Source organism: Eptesicus fuscus, chromosome 12, assembly GCF_027574615.1.
Source record: "Eptesicus fuscus isolate TK198812 chromosome 12, DD_ASM_mEF_20220401, whole genome shotgun sequence".
NCBI lineage: Eukaryota > Metazoa > Chordata > Mammalia > Chiroptera > Vespertilionidae > Eptesicus > Eptesicus fuscus.
The window spans coordinates 62,384,085-62,407,014 of record NC_072484.1 but is presented as its reverse complement, the minus strand read 5'-3'; the positions used below and the strand labels follow the sequence as shown (position 1 = coordinate 62,407,014).

At 39.2% G+C, this 22,930-nt stretch overlaps 1 protein-coding gene across 3 annotated transcripts in view; it reads left to right on the top strand.

Annotated features, from left to right (window-relative positions):
• Positions 1–22,930, top strand: part of PIEZO2 (piezo type mechanosensitive ion channel component 2) — a 343,011-nt gene that overhangs the window by 107,728 nt on the left and 212,353 nt on the right. The gene's annotated exons all lie outside the window — the stretch shown is intronic.

Sequence of the window (22,930 nt, the reverse complement as noted above, 5' to 3'; positions counted from 1 at the left end):
TGGATGAAATGGTGTGGTTTGGAGACAGATGGAGATGATTGGAACTCTTTCATTAGGAACAGAAGATCATTACAGCCTCCTCAGTGGAGTCTGGTTTTCTCTGTCTTGCCCAGACAAATCTGTTTCCTGTGGTAGAGCCACACATGTCATGCTTCTCTGCTAAGCAAAAATGTCCACTTGTAGTAATGAAATAGTTTTTAATCCCCATCTATTTTTTTTTCACTTCTGGAGTTTCTTTAGGGTTTGCATTTGTTTGTGTGTGTGTTTTGGAAGATAACAGGAAGTAACTTGAAGTGTAAGATAGAATAGAGTAGCAGGGTAGTACTTATCAATTTTAAGTGTTCTTAAAGCTGCCTGCGAAGCCTCAGGTTTCTAGGAAGGATTGTATTGGTGAGACCCGGTAATTGTTTGAAAAGAAAGGGCTTGCTTTATGAGATGTAAAAGATCATTTTGCCCGTCCCTTCTTGCTAACTTCTATTTAGTGGTCAGCAAACTGCTAGAAACCTGTGATTTTGATATTTTCTAAATGCTACTCTGCAGTAATTGGGCAGTTTGGACATTGGTTGTCTTCCACAATCTTGTCCACAACCCCAAGAGCTGTGAGAATTTATTTTTCTAGAAAAATACAGGAATTCATCAGTGCCAGGCATAGACAGGGAAACAACTGGTCTGCAAAAGTGCATGTCAGAAAGACCTAGTTTTGCATTTTGACTTGAACTAGTGATGGGAAATAATTATACCCCAAGTGCCAATTCGGTTTAAGTCAAGCAGAAATGTTATTGCAGGAAATCGTTTGGTGAAGCTGTTGAATCATCAAGAATTGAGCTTTAGAGCTCTGATGGTGATTCTGAGATGTTAATGGATCCCATCAGACAGAGAAGGACTGAGGTCAAGTATTACAAACTATGGGATTGCATAAAGTATAATTAAAAGTCACGTCTAATCTTTTAAAAAGTGATCTCTTCTGTGTTGATTTTTCTTGCTGAGAAAAGGATTTCTGTGGTTGTGTGTTTTTTTTTAAACCAGTCCCCAAGTACCAAACTTTGAAAACTAGGAAATTGAAGTTTCTAATTTGTTTCATAAAAAGCATTTTTAAAAAAGAGAGTGCAATATTGGGTCAGATGAAGAATAAATAAAATCAGCCCTGGGGGGTTTGTGCATATGTCAGGCACAGTGTTAGGGCCTGGATCTTCAGTGCTGAGATGCCTCCTGTCTTCCTGGCATGACTCTCTCGTGAGAACTCATAAACAAGGAAATAGTCAAGTAAATAATTCCATTACAGATCATAATTAGAGCTATGAAGAAAATAAATAGGATAGTAGGGTCAAACATGTATCAATAATTTTTTGCTGCATAACAAACAATCACTATATCTCAGTGTCATACAAAAATCAGCATTTCTTGCTCACTTGTGTGTCTTGGGGCAGAGAACTATAGAATTCTGCCCAGCATGAAGCGTGGCAAGGGTACTGATATGAAATACTGCTACAAGGGAGCCACAAATGGGACTGTTCAAGGTCATAGGAGAAACTAGAAAAATGTTTCATGTGGTGTGATATTGGCAGACCTCTCTGAGAAGGAGATATTTAAACTGAAACTGGAGGGAAGAAAATCAGCCATTCATGCTGAAAATCAAGGGATGAGGTCATCGTACAGGAAGTGCAAAAGCTCTCAGGTAACAGAAAAGCTTACCTGTTCGAATGGTGTGAAAAGAAGCCCAGAGGATGATGGCGGCCAACATGAGATCAAGTGGGAAGGAAGGCATTGGGGCTTTGTAGGTCTTAGTAAGGAGTTTTAATTTCTTTCTCAGTGCTATCGCTTGGAGTAGGTGATTATGTGAGAAGATTTATGTTTTTAAAAGATCTCTATGGAAAATGCATGGAGCAAAAGGGGTAACAGAGAGATTCCTAAGAAGGCTGTTGCCTTCCACAGTCCAGGGCAGAGGGGGCAGGGGCTTGGGTTTACTGTCAGTGAAGATGTCAGTGGAAGTGGGGGAGGGGTGGATTAATGTTCACTTCAGAGATAAAATCAATTTACAAGGTTTTGCTGAGGAATCAAAGGGGACTATGATGGAGGCAGGAAAGTCAAGGATTTTTTCTGAGTTTTTATATTGATCAACTGGATAGATTGTAGTGACATTTACTGAATTAAAATCAATAGCTTAGGATGTGTTTTGGGATAGCTAATAGATTCATTTTAGATATGTTTAAGATTCCTGTTATGGTTTGAATTATGTCCCTCAAAAAAATATTTTCCAGTCCTCACCCCCAGTACTCAGTGTGTGACCTTATTTGGAAATTGGGGCCCTGACCCCTATGGCTTGGTTGTTTGAGCATCATCCCATGAACCAAAAGGTCACCAGTTCCATTCCCTGTCAGGGCACATGCTCAGGTTGTAGGCTCAATTTCCAGTAGGGGGTGTGTAGGAGGCAGCCAATTGATATTTCTCTCTCTCTCTCAAATCAATAAAATGCATATCTTTAAATATGTTTTTATTTATTTCAGAGAGGTAGGGAGAAGGAGAGAGAGACAGAAACATCAGTGATGAGAAAGTATCATTGGTTGGCTGCCTCCTACATGCCCCACACTGGGGATTGAGCCTGCAATCCAGGCATGTGCCCTGACTGGGAATTGAACCGTGACCTCCTGGTTCATAGGTTGATGCTTAACCACTGAGCCACGCTGGCCGGACAATAAAACATAATTTTTTTCAAAAAGGAAATTGGGTCATTGCAAGTGTAATTAGTTAAGATAATGTCATACTGGAGTAGGGTGGGCCCTAATTAAATATGACTGGTGCCCTTATAAGAAGAGAGAAGAGACATGGCGACACAAATATGCACAGACACACAGACACACACTGCTGCACTCAATGGGAGAACTCCAGGTGATGACTGAGGCGGACTGCTGTGCTGCAGCTGCGAGACAAGGAGCAGTACATATCGCTGGCCACCAGGAGAAGCTGAAAAAGGCAAGGGACGATTTTACCCTAGAACCTTCAGGGACAGCATGGCCCAGGTGACAACTTGATTGTGGACTTCTAGCCTCCAGGACTGTGAGGCACTACACGCCTGTTGTTTTAAGCCACTCAGTTTGTAGTACTTGCTGTGACAGTCACAAGAAGCTAAAACAATGCCTAAGCTGTTGGTTTGATACAAGAGTCTGTCTGAAGCCCTGGTTGGTTAGCTCCATTGGTTAGAGCGTTGTCCCCATATGCCAAGTTTGTGGGTTCAATCTCTGGTCAGAGCACATAGAAGAAGCAACCAATGAATGCATAAATAAGTGGAACAACAAATCAATGTTTCTCTCTCCTTTCCTCTCTTTCTCTAAAATCAATCAATTTAAAAAAAGTAGTCTGTCTGAACTCAGAGAAAGAGGTCTGAATCTGAGAATGAAAAGAATCCATCAGAACAACTCTTAAGGGAGCGTGTTCCAGGCAGAGAGAAGAGCATTTCTGTTTGTAGATGACACTATCTCATTTATACTTAGGCATCTTTCTGCAAGGCAGCTACCATAATCACTGAGAAACTAAATAGGTATAAACTTTGATAATACGTTTTCCATTCCTTGTAATGACTGAAATAGATATTGCATGATTATATGTACTACACACACCCAGAGAATGCAAATAAAAAGCATTCATGCTTTAATGATGGTGTTCACTTATAATGAAATGCATTATGGTGAGGATATTTGCACTTATTTTGAGTATTAAAAATACCATCAATTTTCAGAAGTATAGGAGACAGTGGAGGTTATCTCTAGAGCAACACCCTTCTTAATGCTTGGTTCCTCCATTATCATGAACAGATCATTCAATTTCTACTTGAACACTTCCAGTAAGATAAGGAACTCACTGATTCCCAGGACAGCCCATCCATTTGCCATTTAGAAATTTTGGCCTTAGAGAGCAAAAACGGGTCTCTTGATAACTTCAGCAACTTCCCTCAATTATGTCTTTGGAAAAAATCTCCAAGTTAAATTTCATCTCTCGTCACCTGGAAAGCCATTCTGATGCATGAATGCCGTGGCCACTTTCTGGTGAGAATTGTCTCCGTGCTGGGCGTGCCTGATTCTTCCATCGGAGATTGTTTCTAACTGCTACCAACGATGTGGTCCCTCCGACCTTCCCTCAGCTTGCCGGCATCTCTCCCAACTCCATGTTTAAACATCAGAGTGGCCACGTTAAAAGTCAGTAATGAGGGGAGAAGGAAATTACAAAAGGCTTTGAGCGTGAAAAGATGAACATCTCCCAGTTACAACCTTAAGAAGAAAAAGTGAAATAAACATAAAATCTGCATGCATGTGGACAAACACTGCAAAGGAATATGCCTCCAATGAAAATGCATTCTATCTCTTGATGTTGGGTTTATAATTAAACGTGATTCTTCAATATCATGTGTCTGTTCTCACACACCTTAGCTTTTGCCTTTTCTAGGGCTTGATTCACAAGCCTGGCTTCTGTGTCCCTTTCCTCTTCACCTGCTCATTTTCACATATACTTCGCTTCCTGTTTTCAGTGAACTAACTACATTCTCTGGCTGTCCTCTCTGTTAAGTGCTTTGGCCCGCAAGTTAAATTGGGGCTCTCTAGCGTTCACATTCTCCCTGGTCCTTGAATTGTCTAGGCTTTGGCTTGGTTAATGCTCTGGATCTCATCCTTTATGCTCATTCCAGCTTCCTTTTTTTTCCCTTTACTCTGTTTGTGCCTATTTCATCTTACTTTCTATGCCTCCACTCTTCCTTTCTATTCTGTTATTATGATCATTTTTACTGCCATTCTTTCAGGCCCATTCCAGCTCCTCTACCTCTCTATTTCTGTGGGATTACAGCTTCCTAAAGTGTAATCAAAGGCTTCTTTCTTTCCTCCTGCCCATGGTCCTGATTCCATTTGCTACATTGAGGTGTACACATAGGTCAATAAAAAATGTCTGTTGTCCTTGTTGGTTTTGGTAGACAAGAATGATGGGGAAAGGGGGGAAAAAAGGAATGGAAGGAGGTCAGGATGGAAAGGAAGAGCAAGGCCAGAAGAAAGAGGAAGGGTGTCACCACTGCCCGGATGCACAGCTACTTTGCACTGATGGGGAGACAACTTGTAATGACTGAAGTTCTGGTTGAAACAAAGAAGCATCACAAGATAGTTGGAAAGGTTTCCATTTTCAAAATATTTAAAATATGAAGTTGAATATACATGGACCTGTGATGAGTTCTTATTTAACCTATTCATCTTAAAGGGTTTGTGTGTGTTTTGTTGGGCTTTTATTTTCTGTAAGAAATTCAAGTCTACCATAGAGGATCATGCCAAAAAACAGAAATGAAATATACATACCAGGACTATAAGAGTTTTGACTGTTATGCAGCTTAGAGTACACAGGAATTATGTTCCATTCCTCTCAGGGTCAAACAACTTGAGTAAATAAGGTGGGAAACTGGGAAATCTTTATTGCCAAAGATTCTTCTTCTTTGATTTCTTGATGAAATTAAGGAGGTTTTCTGATGCCCAACCTCTGAGGTATGGGGGAGGGATCTAGGTTTTTGTCACTTGGATTTATAGCTGCACCTGGATTAGGTGATGGTATCTCCTAACTACTAATGCCAGCAGCCACTGTGGGTTTCATTAGGGACTGAGTAGATGGTCGCTATAATTCATGAGTCCACCCTCCCCCAAAACATAATTTACCTTTTGGTTTCTCTGGGTTTCTTGGACAACTTGCAACATTTTTAAAGGTACATTAGCTTTCTTGTATCACTTTTATAGAACTTGGAGAATTTTGGAATTTTGTGTTTTTGAATGACCTCTCTTTTAGGAGGAGTATTTGAGGGTTGAAACTGCACAGTCTTTGGCACAATTCAGCTGTGAAGAGCCTGTTTGACATGTTTCCCCTAAGTGTTGGGCTTCCTGGATCACCCACTTTTAAAGGATCATTTCATTTCTGATTAGGGCTCACATCAGACCACCCACATGGACTGTAAAGTTCTTTGTGAATTAGAATGCTGCATCCCATTATTCCCCATTAGGTGGTTAGCTCTGGAAAATCTGTAGGGCAGCAGCTGGTCCACCTGTGTTATTCACAACCTCTCAAACTGCTTAAAAATGCAGATTTTCCTGGTATGTAGATGATCTTGAATTCGTGATTAAAGTATAAAAGAATGATAAAATCAAAATCAAATGTTGATGAACCCTTATTATTTCCTTATTGCTGCTGTAACAAATTTAGTATCTTAGGGAGGTCAGAAATCTGAAATGAGATAAAATGAAGGACAATAGTCCTTACTGGAGACTTGGGAGAGAATTCATTTTCTTCTCATTTCCAGCTTCTAGAAGCTTCCAGGGCATTTCTTGGCCTATGGCCCCTTCCATCTTGAAAGCCAGCAATGGTTGAGGCTTTGTCATGGATGCCATCTCTCTTCTGCCTCCATCTTTCTCTTGTAAGGACACTTGTGATGACATTAGCCCATGTGTATAATTCAAGATCATCTTCCATCTCCAGATCCTTAACTTAATCACCTCAGAGTCCTTTTTCCAATGTAAGGAAACATTTCTTAGGTTCTGGGGATTAGGTCTTGGACATCTTTGGGGTTCTTATTCTGCCAAATAACATTTCAAATGGATAATGAAGTAAAAGATTTAATCAGAAAATCTACAATATCTGAACAAACTAATGTTTTAAAAGAATGCATTGATAACTAGTGCCAATGAAAGGCAAAACCAAATATTACATTGGTTTACAGACCAATGGGAATGTAAAAAATCAACCTAAATCCACTTTGGAGAAGTGTCTATTTAGGTCCTTTGCCCATTTTTAAATTGGATTGTTTGTTTTCTTTTTGTTAAGTTATATGAGTTTCTTATATATTTTGGAAATTAGCCCCTTATCAGATGTACCATTGCCAAATCTGTTCTCCCATGCAGTGGGCTCCCTTTTCATTTTGTTGGTGGTTTCTTTTGCTGTGCAGAAGCTTTTTATTTTGATGTAGTCCCATTTGTTTATTTTCTCCTTAGTTACCCCTGCCTTAGGAGATGCATTGGTAAACATATTGCCACGAGAGATGTCTGAGCTTTTGCTGCCTATGGTTTCTTCTAAGATTTTTTTTTGGTTTCACGACTTAAATCACTACCTGAGGTGGCATCCCCTAAGTGTACAATGAAAATCAGAAATTTACATTTAAATTGTCCACAAAAGTATTTACATCTATTTAATTATTAAGTATAAATTAAGCTTAATTAAAAGTTAGAATTTCGAGTAGTATAATAGGCTTTTTACAGTGTCTATGGAGATTAGATATGAGGTAAACAAGGACTGGACTGCTGTAAGTGTTGTAAGTGCTAGGAATATAGATGATTCCTATACCATTAGCTTATGGACGTGTCATACTTGACAAAAAGTGTGCTCATTAACCTTGTGGGTAGATGCTTTGGTAGACATTTAGATGCCATAATGGAGCACTTAAGGAAGTTAAAAAGGATGCTGAAAACGATTTTCTGAAATTATAAGAAACAATCATTCAGGTTTATATATCCTTGAAAATATTTTACCTTTAAGAATAGAACACAATCTGCTAACTTCTCCCCTACACCTTCTTTATTTTCCTTTTGTAAAGGGATAGGAACAATGGAATACATTGGTAGTGTGCCTGTTTTCAATTATATACATGTTTATATTTAAGTTTTTTGACGATCCTAGATACATCAAGGATTGTGGATTTAGTTTTCCTTGGAAATGTAAGTCATAGCGCAGCTAACTGCTTTTTCATGTGTGATCCTCCTAAGGCAATGGAATGGGCTGTCCAGGCTGTGAATCTTTCTTCTGAAGGTGTAGCAGTTGAGTGATAGAAGGGAAACATGCATGCCCATTGCAAAGTCTTGTATTTTGTTTAAAATAAAAGTCTAATTTTGTTATATATAAGTATGAAAGTAAAATTAGCTAGCATATTTAAAATATAAACATTGTCCTATTACATACCGTAATAAGGCCTTCATTAGCTATGTGAAGGAAATATTTAAATGTATCTAAGTTTAAATATACTATAAGAGGAAAGGATCTAGCATGCATTCATCCTTTGATTTATATAAGAAAAACAAAGCTAAACTCCAGTATAATGGATTTTAGTTACCAGGTAAGATTAGTTTGATTCTCATATTTATAACCTTAACTTTCATACATTGTTCAATTGTTGGTAGTATAGTTGAATTAAGGTTGTTTTTTTTTTTTTTTAAGTACAGCTATAGGAAATAAGGATAAAATGTAAACAAATTCGTGTCTAGTAGATGAACGAAGAAATAAAAAAATAATTTGAAAAATAAAATGTCAAAGAGAGAGAAAATGTGTTTTAAAAGTTCCCAAGTCCTGCTTCCTTTCAGTCTATTAGGAGGCTTCTTGCATGTTATGACTAAAAGACTGGAGGTGGCAGCTTGTAGTTAGGGGCTATGTCTTCTCTGTTTCTTTCCACACTAGGTAGCATAATGTCTTGTCTATTGTAAATGCGCAATGAATAGATGTTGAATGAACAAATAAATTCAGTGCATTTAAAAACTAACCTAATATTCAATGATTTGTCTATTCAATAGGAAGATTTTCATAATATAATTACTCTTTTAAAATATATTTACTGGCCTTCCTTTTAGGATCAAGTCTTCTTTGGACTAAGTATATAAATACATAGGAGATAGACAGGGGCCCCAACCACATGGAAGCTACCATGAAGGCAAAATAATGGCCAATATACTTAGATTCTTGCATTATTTAATGATCCACAGATGTCCATTTATAGTTTACTAGAGGCCTGATGCATGATATTCGTGCAAGAGTAGGCCTTCCTTCCCCCGGCTGCCAGCACCAGCTTCCCTCTGGCACCCAGGACGTGGGCTTCCCTCAGGCCCCGGCAAGCACCTGGGACCTGGGCTTCCCTTGCAGCCCCGGCTTTGCCTGGAAGGTCGCCCGGAAGGATGTCCGGTATAATTAGCATATTATGCTTTTATTATGATAGATTGCCCATTTTTTTCAAAGTTACCCAGTCCAAGTTGATGAATTGTTCAGAGAAAACAGAGGTAGAGAATAAATATGGTTAGAGTAAAGATGCCTTGAATCAGAGACTTAATTCATGTGCACTTTGAGTGAAGATTTGTTTCCTTGGTGCATTTCTGTTCCCAGAGGTACTCTGGATTTATGTGAAGTGTGCAGAGTCAGAGTTTGGCTTCCCAGGAATTGTGTGATTAGGTGTTTGTCACACCTGAGTTTTAGAGCATGTTATCATTCTCAGAGCATTTTATGAGCATGAAATCACTATCTTGCAAGGACCTTGGGGAGCACTCAGGCAACATTTTGAATGGCTCAATTTTACAACTTTCAAAACCAAAGTGTAGAGTAATGATCTCTTTGAGGGCCTTTATTTCCCTCTGGTTTGTGTGCTACTCAAACTCAGCTGCTGTTCATAGCGCTAGCACAAGCTGGCATCTAGTAGGTATCTGCTACATAGTTATTGAATTAAAGCTACAGGGCACTTTGAAATATACTTTTGGTTAGGGATCTATTGATTACAAAAACTGTCAAGGTTTAGAAGTTCCTTCATAATCTTTTCTTTTCGTGCAATGCCCACATGTATTCATAGGGCTGCCTAACAAAGTTCCAAAAAGTATGTAGCTTAAACAACAGAAATTATTTCTCACAATTCTAGAGGCTGGAAGTCAGAGATCAACATGTTGGTAGGGTCGGTTTCTTCTGAGGCCCCTCTTCTTGGCTGACAGATGGCCATTTTCTTCCTGTGTCTTTACATGGTCTTCCTTCCGTCTGTGTCCTAATCTCATCTCACAAGGGCACCAGTCATATTGGATTAGGGCCCCACCCCTGGGACCTCATTTTAACTTATAGGAAGCATTATCTCTTGATAAACCCTATCTTTTAAAATATATATATATATATTTTTTATTGATTTCAGAGAGGAAGGGAGAGGGAGCTAGAGAGATAGAAACATTAGTGATGAAAGAGAGTCATTGATCGGCTGTCTCTTGCATGCCGCATACCAGGGATCGGATAGAGCCTGTCACCTGCGCATGTGCCCTTACCGGGAATCAAACTGTGACCTCCTGGTGTATAGGTCGATGCTCAATCACTGAGCCATGCTGGCTGGGCTATAAACCCTATCTTCAAATGCAGTTATAGTTTGAGGCACTGGGAATTAGGATCTCAACATAAGAATTTGAAGGGGAAACAATTCAGCCCATAACTAGCAACATTTATTTTTCCCGTGCCCCACTTATATTATTAGTCTGTATGGATGCAAAAGACTTGTAAAAATCTTTAAAAATTAAGACATACAGCACTTCTACAACCTGCCTTGACCAGGCTACTTGCTGAGCAAAGCCAATCTTTCCCTCATCGAGAACTTTCTGCACAGTGGTTATCAGTCCTGGCTTTCTGTGGAATTACTTGAGAAGTTTTGACAATAGACCCATTTTCTGACCCAGCACAGTGCAATGTAAGGCCCTCCAAGTAGTTTTCATGAACAGTAATCCCTGTGAATCCCCACATACTTCAGAGAATCCCCAGTTGGCCATACATTGTTTAGTAAGAACCCTTGATGTACATTGTCAAGTTAAATAACAACTACACCTCAAGAAAACCACCACAACTTCTGTTTTGATTTTCTATAGCAAAAGAAAAAGTTTCAGAGATTTTGAAGGACTCAAACAAAATCACACAAGTAGTTATATAGCAAATTTAATCCTCTACACAGTTGAAGGGATAATATAGGAAGCTAATAAAAACAATTATTATTATGTGAAAAAGTTTTTGTGCTCATTTCCCTATTGAATTGATTAGCTGAGATTTATTATTGTCCATAGCAGGAGGGCTCCAAAATATTTATAATCTTCTAGTTGATCTCACAAAAGATTCTCTTTTTTTTTTTTTTAAAGAGGACATTTCTAAATTCAGTGAGTTTGATGCCCATTGAGTTATTAATGGGCAAGTGTTGGCAGAAGGAGTCCCAGGTTTATGTATTTCTCTGTATATACACTACTAGAGGTCCAGTGCATGAAAATTCATGCACTGGAGAGGGAGTCCCTCAGCCTGGCCTGCCCCCTCTCACAGTACAGGAGCCCTCAGGGGCGGGAGGCAACCTGATGATCAGGGGTCTCTGATCACACCTCTGCTGCTGCCACTGCCGGCAGTGCAAGCCTTGGCCAGCCCTGGTTACCTGAGCCTTGGGCGGTCCTGGGTGGCTAGGCAGCCACCATCCGATGCTTCCCATCACCTTGGGCCGGCCCTGGGCAGCTGGGCAGCTGCCATCTGAGGCTTGCCTGTGCCTCAGGCTGGCCCTGGGTGGCTGGGGGGCTGAGGGGACTGGGCACTGCCATCTTGTGGCTGTGGGCACTGCCATCTTTGAGGGCGTGGTAGTCAATTAGCATATTCCCTCCTTATTGGCTATGGGCCCTGCCATCTTTGTGATGGCATGAGGGTCAATTAGCATATTTCCTCTTTATTAGATAGGATTGTCCCTTTGTCAGATACACATTGCACCTGCCAAGTGAGGAGGGAGGTACTCTCTCTGAAGGCAGTCGGGAACCAGTGTGAAGCTGCCTAACTCAGCTTGGTGGGGATGAGGGGCAGATGTTTATATTTAGTCATATATTTACTATCCCTGTATTCATTCCATTCTGTAGATCTGAGTTGCCATTTAGTGAAGAAGTTTACCAGGGCCTTATAGTGCAAGTTTGTTGGTTGTGAATTATCTTGATTTTTGTTTGTCTAAAAATGTTTTTATGTTTGCTTTCATTTTTGAAGGATAGGTTCACTAGATATAGAATTTTTGATTGAAAAAATGTTCCCTCTCTGTTCATTCACCATAATAAATGTCATTCTATTATTTTCTGGTCCCAAAGTTTTTGATGCTGGCAGTCATAAATCTTGACACTGTTTATCTGTTAGTTTTCTCTAGTTCCTTTAAAATTTTTTATTTTTATTTTAGACTTCCAGTAGTTTGACTATGATGTATCCCAGAGTCATTTATCTTTGAACTTACTATGCTTGGGGTTCATTGAGATTCTTATATCTCTAGCAGGAGTGAGAATTGACTGGAAAGGGCACGAAGAACATTGTGGGTGGTATAAATGTTCTAGATCTTGTCATGGGTTTTCACAGATGCAAACATTTTCCAAAACTCATTGAATTTTTTTACTAAATATTTATGCATTTTACTTTATTCTGACTAGACAAGTGGCTTAAAGCTTTTATGTTAAATATGTATAACCTATGGCTAGATATATTAATTTCCCTTCATAAATTAGTGTATTATGACTAAGTCTGGGCATTCAATTTACCATTTTATTTCTGAAGACACTTTATTTTTATCTTCTAAGTGATAGACGTCCTGGTCATTTTAGACTATGAGAGAGGGATCTTCATACCAGGAATATCCTCAAGTCAAGTAACAGATACAGCTGAAAGGAAAGCATCTTAAGATTTGATGAGAGAGAGAGAGAGAGAGAGAGAGAGAGAGAGAGAGAGAGAGAGAGAGATGGAGGGAGAGAGAAGGGGGAAAGTGGTAAAAGAAGGAAGAGGATGAATGGACTTGAAGATGATGGGTAGGAGAGATTTGTGAACTTGGCTGCTGTATGTGTGTGAATGCAAGGCTGATCCCAGGTGAATTTAACTCTGAGGAGACAAGTTTATCCTATTTCTTTCCCTGCCATATGCTAGTGTCCTGGTGAAGATGAAGGATTTTACATTGTGTTCTCCATGTGGCTGTGCTAACAGCTGAACATTACCATATGGCTTTTAGGTTCACTGTTACATTTTATTCACTTAGCTAATATTTATTGTGTCTAACTATCTAAGAAGCACTTTCCTATGCATTGGGAATAGAGTAATAACTACGCAGGACAAAATGGCCCCTTGCCCTCATGAAGCTTCCATTTGAAAGAGACAGGCAATAAGAAAGAAATCAATAAATAAGGTCATTGCAAATAGTGAGGTGTACAGAGAGGAATACTATGATAAGGAGCACCTGGAGCATGGTGTCTGTGTCAGCTTGGATGGCCAGGGAAGTTCTGAACATCTGATCTGAGACCTGAGCAAAAGGAAGGAGATAGGCATGTACAATCTACAAAGAGAAATTGCATTGTCTTCTTGACAGTTTCACAGATAAACAAAAATTACCATTGTAGCCATGATGAAAAGTTAATGAGAAGACTGGGTTCTAAAAATCTTCCACGCTCTTTCTGGGGAGAGAAGTTGAGGATAACAGATGCCTTTTACCGAGACCCCCTTTGCAGATGAGTCACTCTGTTGCTTGTGAGCACAAACAACAGACAGAAGGCAGTGCTGGCTGACACCTGCCCCACCTGGCCCCCAGCCTGAGGAGGAAGCTCGGGTTAGAGAGAATGAACGCAGCAGGTCACAAGGCAGTTAGTCATAGCAACCTGGTGCATGTTCCCGGTGGGAAAAACAAGATAGCACACAGAGTCTCTAGCAAGGACAGAAAGACAGTCCTGGCCAGCTAAGCTGGGCATCGCCTGCCGGAGGAAAAGCAGATGTGAAAAAAGCTCGATGAAGGTAGTGAGCAGTGGAAGCACCGTGACAGTCCCTACCCCACACCTGCCTTTGATGAGCACCTCTCTCAGGTGTGTGGTGACACCCCCAGCACCCACGGTTCTGCGGCTTCATCAATGTAAAGCTGAAGGAAGAAACTCCTTCTTTATACAGCTGTTCCTGCCTGACACTCCAAAAATGGAGAGCTCGAGACTTCTTGAAAACAGAAGTGAAAGGAAAAAAAGACAAAGGCAAAGTTATGTGGGGTTCAACGACATGAAGTGTAGTAGGGTAGACATTTTTCAGAGTCAAATTCATTGTGTTCTAAAGGAATTGCAGGATAACTGTGCAGGAGGCATCTAAAGCTAATTGCTGGAAGAATGCTCCATGGGGAATACGCCTCCCTTGGAGGGAATGGACTCAATAACCTAATTGTTTTTCCCCATTCATTACCACTTGTAGGTCCCTTGGTGCAGAATTTGGCGGACTGACCTAGTAAAATAACAAGAAGTACGAGGACTTCTTGTTGGCTTGGTGCGAAATGTTCCTGCCAACATGTATTGAGATCCGTGCACAAGAACCACCTTTTCTCATTTATGTGATTTTTATTTCTTATTATGTCCGTTCAGTAACCACTTAATGGGGTCTCTTATGTGCAGAGTGCTGTGCGAGGCACTCGGGAGTGTCTAGAGGGGTGTGATACTTGGCTCCTACCTTCAAGAAACTTACAGTCTGGTCAACGTTAGGAAGTGCGCACGTCAATTATTCGGAGCAATGTGTTGGCCAGGATTCTCCTCTGACAAAACCGCGTGTTGAATGCGGCAAGTTCAGGGAAAGGAATTTCAGAAGGGTGTGTTTTCCTTTCTTGAACCATCCATTATTAAGATAGCCGAAGTTCACATAAATGAGATTCATTCACCTCAACATGTCTTTAAAAAAATTTACCTTCTGATTCTGACAGCTTGATCAGCAACTCCCTAAGGCAACTAGGCTGAAAATAAATGTATGCACATCAAACTATACCTCTGATATTTTGAATTGTCTAAAAAATAAGGCTTCTTATTACCAAATGGCTGCTCCCTGATCTAGAGGAATTGCTCTGTGGTCTGTTTGAAGATAAATGTGGGGGAGGGCCAACACAGTCAGAGAAATTTGTGAAATCTCAGACCCCGTGGTGGAGTGGGGCATTTCCAAGCCAAATCCGGTAGCTGTCTAAGTTAGTTCTTCTCTCTTTTTGTTTTCCTCTGACGTTTGCAGGATTTCCTTACAAAGGGAACCAGGGAGCTGTGGCTGGCCCCTCACTCCCAGTGCTGGGGTGACACTACCAACAGCTCCTCCCGTGTGTCAGATTCAGATCCCTGAGAACTAACTCACAGGGACGCGGGCAAAACATCCCTGCAGGAAGGTCTGCAGTCAGAGAGTTTCTGCCGGGCACAAGCCACACTCACAGCCCACTCCTCTCAGGCCTTGGCAGGAAACCATGGGAACCATCAGTTGTTTAGGATCAAGTTGCAGAAATCATAACATGGTTTAAAAAAATAGTAAAAGCAACACAAAATAGTGACTATCTCTTTCCTTAGTTTTATAGTTTGTCTACCGAATTGGCAAAAAGCCCCAATTCAGAGGTTTCACTTTTACATGAAAACTTTTCTCGGTGCTCTGGTAAATACCATACGCATTCTCAAACCTCTCTCACCGTTCAGCCTCCCAGTGCTGTCCTGCCCGCAGAAGGAAGGAATGGAAGGACAGGGACCAGACACATCACTGGGATGGCTGGCTCTGCAGTGAGCCACGCAACGTTTTGTCTCCTGGGTTTGAATCTATGCTTGCTGGAGGCTGCCCTTGACCTCATGCAAAGGCATTGGCCATTCAGTGAGGAAGCCCCAGTGCCCAATGCACTTGGAAATGCCTTCCTCTGTTTGTGTGGGACTGGTTAGTCCATTGAAACTACTAAAGACAATTCTTTATGTCGCATTGAGTATTTGTATTGTCCTGTTTTCTGCTAAACTCACCCATCGATGGCTATGAGAATGTGCAAGGAAAGACATTTTATTTGGGGCCTTAAAATTAAGTATTCAGCCTGGCTTCTTTTCCATAGTTTGTCTTTTAAAACGTTAGCAGGAAATTTTAAGTGTACTTATTTATGTTGCTGGAGAAATCAGTGGGTCCAATTTCCCCCACAATAGCGGGAGTGGGGTTCTTGGGTACCTCTGGAATGAGAACTTCTGGAGGCCCTCACAGGAGAATGAATGATTTTTATTGGCATGGAATTATATTTCTTGGGTTGCAAAGTCCCATGTCCCTTAATCCAGTCCTGAGAAAGGTGCAGCTGGGCTTCCAGTAGAGCCATAAGTGGGGCCAGTGCCCAGATTGTCCTCTCCATGGTGGAACTGAGTCCTGTACAGCCTTAGGCTAACCACAGTCCATTGGTCCATTGTGTGGAGTCCACATGGGCGTGAGCCACGTGGGCGAGGGCAGGGGAGCTCGCCCCCTGCAATACTACAGGAGTCTGGAGCTAGCAGCAAGAGAGAGAACCAAGAGAGACTGTGCCTTTGTCCAGGAGTTTAAATCTTCAGGTTTCTCTCCCTTGCAGTGGCCACGCCTATTCTGGCTACGGATTTGCTCCCAGGTGTGACTGACTGTTAAGCACTTTCCACACCACCCAGACCTTACTAAGCATGCGTCTATGGTCCAGTCCCTTTCCCCAGCGATCTGCATGGAACAGACTTGGAGAAGGTTAACTGCAGGTTTCTCGCAAAGCTGTATAAATGGCATGTCTATATTGTCTAGTCTTTCCTTTATTCCCCTCCTGTTATTTAATAACCAGGCTATTATAACGGTGTCATGTATGCATGGTTTGATGTGTATTAAATTCTACCTGGATATTTTTTCCTCTAATAAAACATCACAACAAAACAACTACTTCATAATATTAAGAGGTAGGCATAGATTTTACTACTCGAGTTCTGATTTTTGGCCTGACTCCTTTTTGGAAACGGTGAAATAGAGAAAGTAAGTGTTTGAGAGGTCTTTTTCAGGGAACAGAGCCATGTGAGCGCAGAGAGTAGAGCCAGTGTTTATGAGCTGGTGTGAAGGAGTCAGCACCCAGCTTTGTGTATGCTCCATAAATGGGGAATGGCCCTCAGACATCATGGGATCAGTGGAATGCCTACTAGGAAGTTTCTTGAATAGAAAAGCACAATCCTTTCTGCTTCTCTGTACTTACGAACGTTTTGCTTTCAAGTGTGCTTTCTTCAGCTAGGGCCGGGGGCAGCGAACTGCAGCCTACACGCCAACTCTGCCAGTACCCACCACTGTTTTTGTATGGACTGTGAGCTCATTTAAATGGTTAAAAAATATCAAAATTATGTCATGACACATGAAAATTACCTGAAATTCAAGTTTCACTGTCCATAAATAAGGCTTTACTGGGACAGGGCCATTACTGGTTTGTTTACACGTCATCGGGACTGCTTCTGCACTACAATGGCAGAATTGTATTCTTGCCTGAGATGATTACTCTCTGGCCTGGGAGCTAGAGGCCCTAGAATTTTCAATTTTGCTGAAGCCTTTGACTTCTGCCAACCTATACACACACACACACACACACACACACACACACACGTGCAAGTATATTTTCACATATATTGTTCCTAATTAATTTAAATAAAAATGTTACTTCCAATTTCTGTTTTTTACCATCTTTATGATGCGTCTGGCATTTTCTCTGCTTCTCAATAGCATGTATGATATCAAGGGCACAATATGTTCTTGTTCTATGCTAGAGACTATGAAGTCTTTAACAAGCTGTCTCCCACTTACACCCAGTACATCAAATATATCTTCCCCTCTCTATGCTGCTACACTGGAATTCTAATGGCGTTTGTCAAATTCTCTCAATCTACTGTCCGTGTGTTCCCACTGCTGCTCCAGATTTTGTTGTTAGTTTGTGCTGAGTTCTCCATGACCTCCCTACTGTCAACCAATTCACTAAACTTATCTTTGTTTCTAACCAATCTAAGGTTTAACTTATCTATTGACCTATTTTAGTAACTAAGTGGCTATATTTTAATTTCTAAGGCTTATAGTTGTTTTTTTAGTATCATCTTTATTATTTCTATTTTAAAATAATCTCTTTTTTGTTTACTTTTCAGGATTTCATTTATTTATCATTATGAGGACCTTAATTAAGCAACTTAGTTTTAAGTCATTTTTAGTATGTTTCATAATTTTCATTTTTACTTTAGGTGAATTCATTTACCAATCATCTTTCCTAGCTTTAAGTGTGTGTGTGTGTGTGTTTTAAATTATGATTTGTTTGGAACAATACATTTTTTCTCTCTCAGTCTCTCCTCTCCCTTGCTCTCATCCCATCGTTCTCTTTCCCCATACCCTGTGCTAATTTCTCTGTATAATTCTTCTGCAGTTGTTCCCACCTGGACACATGGGACCCCAGTGGAGAAATAAGTCATATCCTAGTGGTTCAGAGATTTGTCCTTTGATGATGTTGCCGATGTAAGCTTGCTCAGTAGGTCATATCTAAGTTTTCCCTCCTCCCTAAGCATACAGCTCCTTGTAAACCATAGATCATAAAGTGGTCAAGAGCAGAGTCTTTTCCAGAATCCTTGTAAAATCTGTGAAGCTTGGTTTGTAACCCAAACCCTTGTTTTAATCTGTCTTCCTAACAATTGTCTCCTTATTTATACTGAACATGTAATTAAATGCTCACCAGAAAACCAACTTTGACTTCCATTGCCTGCTTCAAGGCCAGCCTGCAGACAGCTTTGCATTTCTCTTCCATTTCTGACCCTGGAGGTATTTATCTTATGCTGGTGTCTGGTATGTCTTCCTGGTGATCTGCTTCATATTTTATCGATCATTCCTATATGTTTAGAGCAAAAGAGGTACCACAAAATAAAAATTACACCTGGAATTCCCAGGCCCCAGTATTTTCTGGAGTTGTAAGTCCTGGCTGTTCCATGCCCTCAGCCTGCTTCTTGTCCCATAAATATTTAGCCACGAGGTACCTGCTAAGCTGCCTGCAGGATGTTTATGCTCTAGCTGAGGACAATAAAAGTCTAGAACATGATGAGCCAATGGTATTGTGGGATGCCATCCCAAGCTCCCTCCATTACTATGGCAATTATGAGAGACATCTTGCTGTTGAATTAAGGCTACTCACATTCCAAATTGTTTTTAACTCTAGAAAGTTGCATTGACTAAGTAGCGCCCATATCTAGAGACAGCTAACATCTAATTTCTGGTCAATGGTGAGGGGAGTGGGGTACAGGCTCAGACCCCTTGCCTCAATTCTAGAAGACTCTAAGAGGCCATTCTGGCTCCACAGCTCCCCAAGGACCAATTGATGGATCCCTACAAGTGCATTCCTGTCCAGCTTCTCCCTTGACTCAGTCCTGCCTCCTTTACTTCCCACCTGGACATATTGGTGCTGTGGCAGAGGGCTCTCCCCAATAACTTCCTGCACCCCAATCTTGATCGCAGAGTCTGTTTCCTGGTAACCCAACCCAGGACAGCAACTAACATTATAAGATAAATATTCCCTAGTGTCAGCCATAGACAGTATGTAATATTCGAGGTCCCTTTGGGTCAACGGTGTTGTGGAAGAAATGGGACCTGGTCATGAATGATAAATTTAGAAGGGGGGTTGGAGTAGACACTTGTGAGGCTAGCAGCTTCGTGTCCTTTTACCCTGTCCCCAAGCTGTCATTCCTCTGTACACCTAAAGCATCATTTTTCTCTCTGGCACCATTTTTCTCTCTGATAGTAGTGTCAGTTTCGTTATGGGAGAACCTTTCAGAAAAGATTACAACACTTTAAAAGTTATTAAATAATAACACTTAAAGCCCGGGTAATAAATGATAGGTCCACATGGGGAGAAGGAAAAAAAAAAAAACTTTGTTGGCTCCAATAATGTGCCAATGAAAATATTGGGGATAGAAAATTGAGCTTTTGCAAGGGAGGATTAAGAGGTGGGCTGCAGTGGGGAATTCCAAGTTTCACTTGGAGACATTCACTGGAAGTTTTTAGTCCAATTTGTGAAGGTGGGAAGAACTCTCGGGGAAATGAACTTGTCATCCATTCTCCCATTGGCTTTTGTAGTGTTCCCAGAAGCCGCTCTGTGATTCACTTTTTAGCAAAAAAAAAAAAAAAAAGGGGGGGGGGGTTTTATGAGTGCTGGAATGATGACCTCAATGATATTTCAAATAGACTAGTAGTTGTGTATGTTTTCTCTCCATTTGTGTGAGTTTGATATTAATGAAATGCTCCTCTTTTCAGTTAAATAGTTAGTATTAGCAACTTCATATAGTCCACTTAAAAAGTCGACTGCTTAGTTTATTTTGAAGTCCCAGCACACTCTTTCTAGCTAAAAAGTGTCTATATTTAACTTCAGTGTGCATTGAAAAGATGCAGTTTATGAAGCAACAATAGTTTATTTTTGCAAGCTCTATTTGAGGAAATATATTACAAATAAAGTATATGAATAAAACCCAAATTAAAATTTATTGAAAAAACTAAACTGTACTTCCTTTCCATATTTATTATTTCTGTTAATATTAAATTTCTTCTGCTTTGACATTGTAATAATAATAATAAAATAATGTATAAATATACAGTTTGGTACCATGCCATTCTGGCCAAAATTGCCTGTTTTATGAATCTATCTGGGTAATTTTTGCAAATCATCTCGATGTTACCACATATATTTTTTTTATCCTTTTTAATATATGCCACATTTTCTTATGTTTCTAATTATGAGTGATTATTAGGTGACATATCTTTGGATAATTTGTATTTCTTGTATAAAAAAGAGTGAGTACTCAAAAACAAATGGGCAATATAATATCCTCAATTATTTCTGTACACACAACATATTTCTGAAACCAGAGAAATAGAGATCATTTCTGGAAATGCCATGAATTAATTAGAGCATGACTGTAATTAGGGGTGTGTGTGTGTGTGTGTGTGTGTACAGTATCTTTTATCCATTTCTGTTCTGTTGTTCTTCATGATTAAAGTTCCAAGTTTTCCTTTAGTACCATTCCCCTGCAGCCTGAAGAAACTACTCTACTTTAGCATTTTGTTTAGAGCGGATATCCTAGTTACAAATACTTTTAGTTTTCCTTCAACTGAGAATGTCTTTTCTGCCTTCTTTCCTGAAGATTGTTTCCACAGGTTATAAAATTCTGAGTTTAGTTCTTTCCCTTCATAACTTTCAAGACGATGTTCCACTGTAACCTGGTTTTCATAGTTTGTAGTTAAAAAATATGTGGATATTCAAATCGTTGTCCCCCTGTATCTATGTGACAATTTTCTCTTGCTGCTTTCAGGAGTTTTTCTTTACCTTTGCTTTCCTTTAGTTATTATGTGTCTTGAAATAGTTTCTTTGAGTTCATTTTATTTGGTGTTTGCTAAGCTTATTTAATGGTAAATAATGTCTTCACCAAATTTCGGGACATTTTAGCTATAATTCCCTATTTTTTTGCACCAGTCTTTCTCTTTTCCTTTGATAACTCTAGTGACAAATGATAGGCCTTTTGATCCTCCGATTCCTGAGAGCTTATTAATTTTTATTTCAATATTTTGCTCTCTGTTATTCATACTGGACAACTTCTATTAATCTCTTCAAGTTTACTGACTCATTCACTTGTTATCTCTAGTCTACTATTGAGTCAATCAAGTAAATTTTAAAATTTCAGATATTGTAGTTTTTCAGATCTAAAATACTTTCTATTTCTCCATTGACAGCTTTGATTTTTCTATTCCTTTTAAGCTCATTTATCTTTACTTCAGGGAGTGTGGTTGTAATGGATATTTTAAATTATTTTCAAATATTCCAACATCTGGGTAATTTTAAGGTTAACTGTATTGTCTTTTCTCTTGAGAATGAGTAATATTTTCCTGGTTTTTGTATATCAAGTAATTTGGTATTATATCCTTCTTCTTGTTAACATGCAGACATTCTTTATCCATTCTAGATATTAATTTCTTGTACATCTTGGATGAACCAACTAATCATTTGTGTGTAAATTTTATTTATGGTGGCATTTACCGAATCTTAATTTTAATGCAGTTAGAACTCTCTCTCTCTCTCTCTCTCTCTCTCTCTCTTTTTTTTTTGCTTTATAGTTTATGTTGTTAGGTCTTGTTTTATAAGGCAATCTTCACAGCAACGGCACAAAGTTATCCCATATTTTCATCTATTAACTTAGAATTTTACCTTTCATATTTAGGTCTTTATTCATATGGAGATCACCTCTGCGGCAGGAACCCAGCATTTTTTTCTGTGTTTATTGGACCAATTTTTCATTTGCTGGATAGCCTCCTCTTTCCTCTTGATTTAAGGAGTAACGTTTGATATTTATCAAATTCATATAGTTTTTTTCTGAGCTCTATATGATATTCCATTTGACTTTTCTTCCTTCTCCATAAAGAATCCAAGTTCCTATTTGTTTGTTTGTCTCTTTTAGTTTTAACTTATGGGTTTATAACACACCTTAATGTTTGTTAAGACACAGAAACCTCACCCACTTTTGGTCTTATTTCTCAAAATTTTATAATTGACCTAACAATCCATAAACTTTTATTCTTCCAGAGATATATTTTAAATAAGGTTGTTGACTTTCTCAAAAAATCTTTTCATATGTATTTTTAAATATGTTTGTTGAAGGCCTGAAAATTTCTACACCTATTTAATTGAAATTACATTGAATTTATAAATTCAAATTTGGAAAGAATTGACATTTTTGTCATATTAAGTCATCTGATTCATGAATATGACAAATCTCTTTATTTACTCAGGTATTCTTATTTGTTTTACTATTGATTTTTATAGTTTTATCCATAAAGGTCTTGTGTCTTTTTTATTAAGGTTGATTTTGAGATACTTGTATTAGTTAGGGTTCAACCTATAGGAATTGGCTTACACTATTGACTATGTAACTGGCTAAGAAAGTCCAAAATTTATAGGGCAGTTTTCTGTCAGGAATAAAAATTAAAAAAATAAAAATAAAGTAAAATTTGTGAAAAAAGTCAGTTGATTATGGACTTTTAGCACATATGTAAACTTACACCAACATCTAGATTAGTATTTGATTAAATAACTGGGTACTGTAGCCTAGCCAACTGACACATGGACAAAATCATTACAATACAGTTTTTGTTGCTAATTTAAGTTGTATAGTTGTCTTTTATTTGATTATTGTTAATGTAAAGGGGCTGTATTGATTTCTGTAAGATGATCTTGTGCCTGAATCATTTTCTTGTATAGGCAGTAGATTTAGTTGACATTTCTATATAGATAATATTATCTAAAAGTAATTCCATTTGATCATTTTATCTGCAAATAATTCTAGTTATTTCAACTCTTTATGTTTTTCTTACC